This window comes from Heteronotia binoei, chromosome 7 (genome assembly GCF_032191835.1).
Source record: "Heteronotia binoei isolate CCM8104 ecotype False Entrance Well chromosome 7, APGP_CSIRO_Hbin_v1, whole genome shotgun sequence".
NCBI lineage: Eukaryota > Metazoa > Chordata > Lepidosauria > Squamata > Gekkonidae > Heteronotia > Heteronotia binoei.
The window spans coordinates 703,242-713,986 of record NC_083229.1 but is presented as its reverse complement, the minus strand read 5'-3'; positions in this window follow the sequence as shown (position 1 = coordinate 713,986).

The following is a 10,745-nucleotide window of genomic DNA, read 5'->3' as shown; positions in this document are numbered from 1 at the left end:
TTTCCTACCCACCCCCCTTCTCTGCCCTTTTTTTGGGGGGGGGGGGCAATTGAAGCCAGGCTTCCTGCTCCCTGGGAAGGGGAAGGCATGGTCTGGTGGAGGGGCTGTGCCCCACCAATCTTTCACTGTGCCCCTCCAGTCAGCACTAGGGGCTGGCGTGGACTCTTGTCACCAGTCTCTAGGTGAAGGGAAAAGGAAGGAGTTGAGGTAAAAAGGCGGGAATCCTGGCAGAAATCTTCCAGGGGTGAATTCTCTACGTAGCAGCTGGAGCAGAAGCAGCAGGGCTGCAGAGCCCAGATTCAAAACACCTGCATGAGGGAGAAGCAAACTCATGGTGGAGTAAAGGAGAGAGGGAGGAAGGGGTGAAAAGCAGGCCAAGGAAAAGGCAGGGAGGGACTGGCCCCCAAGAGTCCTGCAGAGCTCTTGCTGGGAATTGCTTTTGACAGAACAGATGACAGCCAAGAAGTGAGTGAGCACAAGTCTTTTGCCACCCTGTGCTTTCCCACAGGAAACTTGGCATTGTGGTGTTTGCTCTGAGGATGGGGGAGGATCCTGTTGCCAGACCCTGTGCGGGTTCACTTGGAAAAGAAGGCCGCCCACAGCCGGATCCTCTGCGTTTGGTTGGCTTTCTCACGGAGACGCCACGCATTACATTGTGTGGATCCCCATCAGATGAGACGTCTGATCAGCAGTGCAGTCAGACTAGGACCCCCACGGTTTGAAACAGCAAAAATCATTAGATGATAAAAGCAATGCAGGAATGTAGAAAGCAACGCAGTCAGACAAAAGCAGGACGAGGCCAGCAAGCAGGTAATACCAAATCTACAGTCAGGTAGTCTGCAGTCCTGTTCCTTTTCTAAGAACTCCCACCCTGAACCATTCCGTTATCCTAGGGCTGTTCCCCTCACACAAACACCCTCTTGAACCATTCCATTGCACATTGTTGGTAGGACTGCAAGCGTTCCTCATTGCTCCAGGAAGCCCATTCCATGCGAAGTGGGGCGGGAGGGGGCGCAGAGGAGCGTGGCCCTTGGGTGGCACCACTGAGGCTGGAGCTAGTGGTTCAGTTCTGTAAATCATTTTAAAAAGTTTTTGTTGCTGGGACTTGCCTATTGGGAATCTCATCGAGTATTGTAAGAAAATGGGCAGGTTTATAACTAGAACACAATTACTAATTTTTAAGGACAGAACTGGAGCAGAGACGAGGCGTTTCTAAAGAGCCAACTTTGCCTCCAGGCCTAGGTGCAGAGATTCACCAGGGCAGCTTGTTTAAGCAAAACTCCGATAACAACACCAAGCCCTGTTTCAGCTATAGATGGTATGACAGGCATTCTTGGTTTGAATGCTATTTCCGTTGCAGAAAGTTTACAGAGGGAAAGCAGGTTGTAGCTAGTTTCAGGTTTAAGTAGCTGGAAGAAAGGCTCCCACATGTAATTCTGCAGCCTGTGTTTTGGATGGCATTTTTCCAAAGCTAGTTAAGAACAGGGCTGTGGTCTGTGCCAGGGTGTATTCCAGACACTCCATCATGCTGTTTCAGCAGCGTTTTCACTTTTTGCAGTTCCTTTTTCTGCATTTCTTGGCATGGCAGGCCTGAGACTGCTGGTGTTTGTAAGCCTTGTCCTGTTGCATTGCTCATTCGAGCCTTCTTGCTGTCCGATCATGTAGTTTCCTGCTGCCTAACCCACCTCAAGTCTCTAGGAGCAAACGGGGTGTGTAAGCAAGGAGAAATGTGCTGACCACGCCTGTGGTCACATTCCTTGGCCAGTCTTCTGGGCCTGCCGCGTTTCTGCTCTGGGGCCAGGCGGGGGTGCTCTTGTGCTACCAGAGCGGGGGGGGGGGGGTGGAAGGCTGGAGGCGATTCCGGGCGGGGGGGGGGGAGGCCGCTGGCTCATTCTTCGGGAGAAGAGAATGTTCCCTTCTGCTGGCGGCCGCAGAGAGCTGGCCACACACGGCTCTTTCCATAGGGGAGGGAGGGAGGGAGGGCGCCTCCAGGCTTCGCTGCGCAAATGGGGGGCGGGGGGGGCGGCTGTTAGCTGTCCTAGCGGGGTGGGTGCAGACGGTGCCCTGGCTTTTCTAGGGGGAGGCTGGCACCTGGGCATCTCCCCACCCCCCACCCCCGGTCAGGCAGGGTCTGGGGCCTGGCGGGGGGGGCATCTGATGGCGGTCCAGGGCTCCATGGGGAGCGGCCGCAGCACAGCCATGGAGGGAGGTGGCGCAGGGCCGACCCCCGCTTCCCAAGAGAGGCCTGGGCAGGGAGGGAGGGGCCCCTCCGCCATGGGGCAAGAGGAAGGGTAGGAAAAGGCGCCCCTCCTCTGCCAGCAGGTGGAACGGATTTGCCCCCATGGACCCCCCCCCCGGCACCCGTGGGCGTTGGGGGGGGGACCTGCTGCCTGCTCTGGCTTGCAGTCCCGCGGCCTCCTCTCCTCGCCCCCGGGGGGCGGCATTGGCGGGGGGGGGCAGGCTGGGAGCTGCTGCTGCGGCGGCGACCTCGCTGGATGGAGCCTTGCCTTGGGCCCCCGAAGCCGCTCCCTGGGCGCCCAGCCCAGCCCAGCCCACCTGCCCGGCGGAAGCCCGTCGCCTGGGGCCAAGCTGGAAGGACTGGCGGCAGAGGCTCGCCCGCTGGAAAGCAGGGCAGTGGCTGGACCGCCCCTCGGAAACCGCGGGAGCCAGGAGAGGGCCGCAGGGAACCCATTACAGCCCAAGGAAGGTTGCACCGAAAACGCGGGAGGGATTGCCCGTGAAGGTCTCTGGGCCCCGCTAGGACGGGGATGGCAGCCCGGGGGCAGCAGGAGGCTTCGGGGACTGAAGGACAGCGCCTGGGGGAGGAAGCAGGTTCTGGGACGGGGATGGCAGCCCCCCCCTCCCCCGTGGCATGACTGGCCCTGCGGACAGCAGGTGTGTTCTGGGATCAAAAGGAAAACTCCTGGAGCGGAAGGACAGCTCTTGGGGGGGGGGGAGGAGCGCTCTCATTGCAACCCCAGAACGTATCTCCTCATCCCATAATAACTGCCTTAAAAGGCGGGGGGCTGTCATGCCGGCCCCAGGCTAGGCCTGCTACTTCTAGGGACTGTCATCCCACCCTGGTGCCGGGCCTTTCTGTCACCTCCAGGGGCTGCCCAGGGTGACACTCCGGGAATACTTCCGCTACCTCCAGTCCCAGAACACTCCTGCTGCTCCCATGCGAGTGCCTGGCCTTCTCCCCCCCGCAGTCCCCGAGCAGCCTGTCCGGGCCCAGAGACCTGACGGGGAAATCCATCGGGGCTTCCTTCGCTACTCTTCTGGCGCTGCAGGGTCTTCGGTGGAGCCCCTGCAAGTCCGCCGGCATTCCCCTTGTTTCCAGCGGGCTGTCCTGCCGCCAGTCGGAGCCCAGGGGGCGGCCAGGCTCCTTCCCCATTGCATTGCCGGCAGCAAGAAGAGCGCTTTGCTTTTTTTGGGGGGGAGGGATGAGCTTTGGCGCCTCAGGTGCCTGGCCAATGACCCCCCCCCCCCAGCGGGATCAGCTCCGCCTCCCCGCTTGCACCCGCTGGCCCCGGGGGAGAGAAGCGACGGGGCGGCCAGGGAGATGGACGGGGTTCCAGCTGTGGGGGGGCTTTCCGGACTGAAGCGGGGGGCAGAAGGGCCGCGGGGCTGAGGTCCTCCTTCCCGGGGATGCCTGCCTGCCCTCCCGCCCCCTCTGGTTGCTCAGCTTCCCGCGCCTCCTCACCAGCAAGCGGCTCCCGCCCGGCTGACTCACCGGGAGCGGCTGGCCCTGGGCCGGGCACATCTGGAGCCCATCTGGCCAGCAGGCCGGGCCGGGGAGGGTTAAGGGGGCGGCCGGCGCGCCCTGCCCTCCCTCCCCTCCCCTCGGGGCTGGCTGGGCCCGGCGTGGCGTGGCAGCAGAGCTTGTAGCGGGCGGGCCTGCCGAGCATGGCCTTGCTGAGTCCTGGGGGGGCTGGGAGCGACCCTGCGTGGCTGCGCGTGGCCTGGGTGGGGGCCCTGGTGCTGGGATCGCTGGGCCTCTGGGCCCTCTTCCTCCTCTGCTCCCTGCCCGGCCAGCGGCCGCCCCCCAGCCTCTGGGCAGGTAGGTGCCCCCGCAGGGGCTGGGCTGGATGACCTCTGGCACCCCCTCCTGCCCCCCACTAGCACCTGCTCAGCCTCCCGGAGAAGAGTCCGGTCCCTTCTGCTCCCCTGGGCGGCATGTGGCCAGGCCCCCTTCACCAACAGCCCCAGAACAAAACCCGCCCCCCCCCCCATTTCACGGATGTGGCTGGACCCTGGGGTGAGGCACCCCCCCCCATTTTGACAGTACAGGCTTAAGCACCAGACTGACATGGTCGCCCTTTCTGGACCCCCCTCCTCGCCCTTTTGGTGGTGGGGGGCTTTCCTCGAGGCCTGAGAGGAAGAGCACTGGCCACCCCCCTCCTCCCCCACCGCCAGACTTTCCTCCAGGGGGGGATGCTTTGCCTGACCCTCAGCCTGCCTCTCTTCTTTCCTCCCAGGTCAGCAGCTGGGAGGAGCCAAAGCCCCCTCAGAGGTAAGATGAGGGTTTGCCCCCCTCCTCCTTCTTCCTTCCTGCTGCCCCCCCCCAATAGGGCTGCTTCTTGCTTCTCTTCCTGCCCCACCCCAGGGCCTGCTGCTCCCTGGAGTTTGTGCCTGCTGATGCTGCAGCGATGGAGCCTGAGACCATTGCGGGGCCCTCTCGGGTCAGACCCTGCAGAGGCCACCAAGATGCCTGCCTCTGCCCTTGCTCCCCACAGACTCACAGGCCCAGGTAGCCTGTCTTGGCACAGGGAGGTTCCGTGGAGCCCCAGAAGCGCCTGGTCTCCCTGGTGGCTCCTTCCGCCAGCTTTCCTTTCAGCCCTCGATCCCAGGGCAAGGGGGCAGGCAGTCTGGCCAGTTCACCTGGAGGCAGTGGCCGGAGAAACAGGCAGCTCTCCTGGGGAGAAGAGGAGGCCAGGTGCGGAGGCGGGGGCTCTTCCTGCCCTGTGTTGGTCCCTGAGCGCCACTTGCTGACCTCCCGGCCTTTGCTTTTTGCCACCTCAGAAGCGGCGTAAGAAGACCCCCAGAGGGAAGGCGGCCAGGAAGGAAGAGGCCCCCCTCTGTGCCCCACCAGCAGCTAAGCAGCAGGTAAGACAGGCTCCAGGGGGGGCTGTGAAGGCTGCTCTTGGAGGGGGAACGCCTCCCCCCCAGCTTTTGTGCCAGGCACTGTGGCTCAGCTTGGAGGGGGGAGGGATGGTGACTTTGGGGCCTTCTCTGCACCAGACCAGTTAGGCTGCCGCCTGACACTTTGCGGCCAGAGCCCAGCAGCTGCTCTGAGGTGCCTTTGGGCCACTGCAGCAGCCAACTCAGGGGCTGCCCCATCTGGAGTCTCCCCCCACCCCCGTCCTCTGCGGCTGCTCTGATGTGGTTGTGGATGGCAAAGGCTGCTGTCTTGGGAGGGGGACGGGTGTGTGCCTTGTGCTGGGCTGCCCTGGGGTGGGGAAAGCTATGGGGGGAGTAGAGCCCCCCCGGTCTTCAGCCGCACTGGCCAGCCCACCCTTGCACTCCTCCTGCAATGCGAGGTCTGCTGGGGAAGTTCCCTCCTTCATTCTGTGGGGCTTGGGGCAGGGGGGGGGGCTGATTCCTTTTTGCACAGGTGTCCTTCAGTGGCTCCTGGGGTGATGATCTGGCTAAGAGGGTGTTTTGCCTGCCAGTGCCAACCCAGACTGCCTCTTCTTCCCCATGAGCAGCTCTGCTTCCGATATCCGCAGTTCAGACAATCAAGCCAACAGACTAGCAAGAGCAGCAGGTCCCTGCTGGCGACAGGGCAGGGGGGATGAGGCTCTGGGAAGGGGCCTTTGAGGTCCCTTTGCAGGTGCTGCTGCTGCCACCCTGGGGTGGGGAGGCCAGATGGTGTGGGTGTCGGGGCCGTTAGGGGAGCCCAGGAGGGTCCGCTGAGCGCAGCCCCCGCAGTCCTGCAGCCGCCCACCCCAGTGCAGCCCCTGCAGTGCCGAGAACTGCTCCTCTGGGTGGGGGTGGGGTGGCGGCAGTGAAGCGTGCCCGCTTTGGTGCTGCAGAGCAGGACAGTGGTTTGGGGTCACTGTGGAGTGAGCCCTGGAGGGGCTGCTAAGGACAGGAAGAAGAAGAAGGCCACAGATTTATACCCCGCCCTTCTCCCTGCATCAGAGACTCAGAGCAGCTCACAATCTCCTGTATCTTCCTCCTCCACAACAGTCACCCTGTGAGGCAGGTGGGGCTGAGAGAACTCTGACAGAAGCGGCCCTTTCAAGGACAGCTCTGCAAGAGCTCTGGCTGACCCAAGGCCATTCCAGCAGCTACAAGTGGAGGAGTGGGGAATCAAACCTGGTTCTCCCAGATAAGAGAGCTCTGGCTGACCTGAGGCCATTCCAGCAGGTGCAAGTGGAGGAGTGGGGAATCAAACCCGGTTCTCCCATATAAGAGTCCGCACACTTAACCACTACACCAAACTGGCCCCAGGGATGTGGGGAGCCTCCCAGCTATTTCTTGGAAGTTTGGGTACGTGCAAGATGCAGCAGCCAACTTCTCCGCTGGTGTTGGTGGTGGGTGTGCATCGCTTGGCAGGACTGTGAGGGCGGCCCTGTTGGCCACTTTGCTTGCAGGGCCCACTGCTGACTGCAGACCTCTCCCCAGGGCCCGGGAGCCAGATTCTCGAAGGGCCCTGGTGTGGCTCGGCTCACCAGCTGGGTGTCATTAGGCAGCCCTTCTTTTTTGGGAGATTGGGCTTCCTGGGCGGCTCCCCCCTCTCCTCCCCCCCCCCCGAAGAGTGGTGTTGTGCAAAGAGCCTTCCTTCTGTGGTTAGCTGCACCAGTTTTGTGCTGAGCAGTTGTGCCCCTCCCAGCCGGAGTGGGTGGCAGCGGAGGCCTCTGTGGCTTTGGGCCTGGGATTGCAGGATCCGGCGGGCTGTTTGTGGCGCCCGTCTGTCGCCTGTTGACAGTTTGGGCAGGGGAAGGGGAGCGGAGATCTAGTGGGAAGTGGCAGGCGCTTATTGTCTTTCCGTGCCTGAAAGGGAAGCGGTGGAGGGATCTTTCCAGCGAATGAGTCCAAGAGTGAGTGCACAGGATCAGGCCTGTGGGTCTGCTGGAGAGGAGGGTGTGTCTGCTTCCCCCCCCCACCCATGGAACTTTTCATCCCTCCTCACCTCCCCCCGCCCATTTTCTGTTTGCCCTGACAGGCAAAGTGCACAGATGTGTTTCCTGCATTGGAGGCCGGCCGTCACATCTGGAGAGCAGATGGGCACCGAGCGGATGGCACAGCACGGTGGAGGGCAAACATTAGCCTCGCCTGCCCCTCCAGCCTTGATCCCCTTTAGGAGGGAGGGGAGGGGAGGGGAGGGGAGGGGAGCGTCTCCAACATCCCTGCCTGGTTGGTGGCCAGGGAGATTCATGCTCCACTGCGCAAAACAACTGCTCTGCCTCTCTCAGCCCGGGGGGGGGGGGAGGAGGACCCCTGGAGGCACCGATCCGCTCCATGATCCCTGCAGCAGCCCAGAGGCTGGAGGACCTTCAGGCCTGGTTGCCACAGGTCCAACGCCAGACCGTGCTGGGGGGGAGGGGCCAGAGGGGAGACCCTGGCATGGGAGGGCTGCAATGCAGAGGCTTCCTGGGGGGCCCCTCTTTTCCTGTGCCTGAGAAGAAGATCAGGCACAGGGGAGGGACGGTGGCTCAGTGGCAGAGCATCTGCTTGGGAAGCAGAAGGTTCCAGGTTTAATCTCCGGCATCTCCAACTAAAAAGGGCCCAGGCAATAGGCGTGAAAAACCTCAGCTTGAGACCCTGGAGAAAGAGCCGCTGCCAGTCTGAGGAGACAAGACTGACTTTAGAGAGGGATGGTGGCTCAGTAGTCGAGCACCTGCTTGGTACGCAGAAGGTCCCAGGTTCAATCCCCAGCATCTCCAGTTTAAAAGGACCGGGCAGGAGGTAATGTTAAAGACTTCCGCCTGAGACCCTGGAGAGCCACTGATTGTCAGAGTGGACAGTATTGACCTTGAGGGTCCAGCTGTTTGGAAGGGCAGGGACGATGGCTCAGTGGTAGAGCATCTGCTTGGTACGCAGAAGGTCCCAGGTTCAATCCCTGGCACCTCCAAATAAAAAGGGTCCAGGCAAAGAGGCGTGAAAAACCTCAGCTTGAGACCCTGGAGAGCCACTGCCAGTCTGAGTAGACAAGACTGACTTTAGGGAGGGGTGGTGGCTCAGTGGTCGAGCACCTGCTTGGTAAGCAGAAGGTCCCATGTTCAATCCCCGGCATCTCCAACTAAAAAGGGTCCAGGCAAATAGGTGTAAAAAACCTCAGCCAGAGACCCTGGAGAGCCGCTGCCAGTCTGAGTAGACAAGACTGACTTTGATGGACCCAAGAGGGTCTGATTCAGTAGAAGGCAGCTTCACATGTTCATATGATCAGGCTTCCCCTTGGAAAGGAACTGAGGTGGGCCTCAGGGCACCTTGAGAGAGGGCCTGTGTCGTGAAGGCAAGGCAGGGGGAGGGGTGCTGGTGGGCTGGGCTGCTTGCACTCCCTCCCCCTTTCCCCCCCTCCGTGGTGGAGTGCATTTCCACCGAGGCCCCTCCCTTGCAAGAGGGAGCAGAAGGGCAGGATCCGGGCTCACGTGCATCTGTGAAAGGGCAGAACAGCGTGGAGGGGGGGGAGGGCCCTCTGGAGCCATCCATCCGCCCATCTGTGTGGCTGGTGCTTTCCAGAGTGGTCCTTCCAGCCTTGCCCAGTGTCAAGCCAAAGGTCAGTGAGCTGCCATGTTACTGTCGCATCCCTCGGTGACCCTCAGGAGTGGTGCACAGGCTTTGGTATTATTTTTAACCATCAGAAGACGTCCCTATCGCAAGGGCAGGAAGACTAAGCTGCTTCCTTCTGTGCTGACTTTCCCCCCTTCAGTGGTGGGGAGGGGGGGAGCATTTCTGAACCAGTTGCTTTTTATACCGGCTGCAAGACTATTTATGCATCTGTTTCAGCATGTACCCAGCTTGCTGGGGGGGGAGTGTAGAGGACTGGGGAAGGCAAGGGCAAACCACCCCGTAAAAAGTCTGCCATGAAAGCGTTGTGAAAGCAACGTCACCCCAGAGTCGGAAGCGACTGCTGCTTGCACAGGGGACCTTTCCTTTCCTTTAGCATCTCTGTCCTACTTCCCCTTTTGCTTCATGGAGGCTTGTTGCAGTAGGAGTCAGACAGAGCGAGACGGGCAGCCGTGTGAGTCTGTCTGCAGCAGGAGAGAAGAGGCAGAGTCAGCAGAGCCTTGGAGACTAACGCAGTCCCTGCCAGGGATATGGACTTGGGGGAGTCACGGGCGGCCCTCGCTGCTTCAGACTCACCCGAATGCCTCCTCTGCCAGGGAGTTCATTGCTCCTGGAGGTGCTGCAGGATGGCTGCTCTTTCCTACGGAGAGCTCCAACAGCCAGCCCCAGGCCTCTTCCCCTCTGCTCCTTAAAGAATGGCAGTGCCTCCTGCAGCCCTCCAAGGGGGAGAAGGGCCAGGCTCTGGGGCATGGCAGCCCGCAGCAGATGCCAGCCAGATGGCTACAGTGGGCGGAAGGAGGAGGCAGCCCTTCCGGTGCATGAAGGAAGGCCATCCATCGCCAGCACCTGGAATTGAACTGGCAGCCAACGAGGCTCTTTCCAAACGGCAGCAGCGCGTGTTCCCTGCCGCTGCTTCCTGACCACAACTGAGCAGTTGTTGTTCTCGAGTTGTCTCCAAGGGCAGCCCCACGTAGGGTTTGTTGCAGTAATCCAACCGTGAGGTTATGGTCGCTCCGGTGAATGGAGCTTTCTGAGGGAATTCTGCGGTGCTTAGAAACAGGAGTTGAGGCATATTGGCCTGCAGGAGTCCTCAGGAGCTGGGCTTTAGGGGAGCCAGAGCTGCCTTCCTCACGGCCTGCTTTCCAAAGGGGGTGTGGACTCTTGAAAGCTCATCTCCCGAAACCCCCCCCCCCCCCGGTCCGGGATTTGACTTTGGGGTTGATGTGAGGGCTTGGGTCCTGCCACAGTGGAGACACAAGATGCTGTGAAGAGGCCTGGCTTTGGGGTAGCAAGCAAGCAAGGAGAACTGTTCTTGCTGCAGAACTCGTCGTGCTCCTTGCGTCGGCTCCTTGCCTGGCTGCTGGAGCCAGTGGAGGCTTGGCCCGGCCCAGCTGACCCCCAAGTTTGGCAGGAGGGACTCAGCAGGGGACCAGGGGTGTGTGTGTGGAGGGCCTGGAGGAAGGGGCACACACATGAGGGGCAGAAGGGGTCCTGCAGCCCCAGTGCCTGAGCAGGGACCAGTGGGCAGGCTGAACAGGAAGGGCTGGGAGGTGCAGAACTCAAGGGATGAACGGCTTCGACTTCTGGGAATTGCTGCATCCTTGTAGCAAGGAGTTCCATGGGCTGCTGCCTGCCTCCCTGGAACTCCCCAGTTTGCTCTTCTCTGTGCAGCTCCTTCTGAATGTTTCCCCCTCCACCCACTGTGCTGCTCTCTGGTCCTCACTGCCAGTGCGGTTCCTTCGGTCTCCTGTTTGGGTTTTCTGAAGGCTTCTGGCTGCAGCCAGTCGGCCTTGCTGAGGGTGTGTCTACTCCAGGCTATGGGGTGCGGCAGCTGGACAGCCAGGCCTTGTTCTCTGGCCAGCCCCACTCCTCCCCCCTTTCCCTGAGGCCTGACCTCTGCCATTTCAGCCCTGGTGTGAGCGACCTGCATTGCTGCCCGCCCACACTGGGCGCTTGGCATTTGGAGGATGCAGCCGCGCTCGGCCAGGCTCCGGTCCCCCCCGCCCACC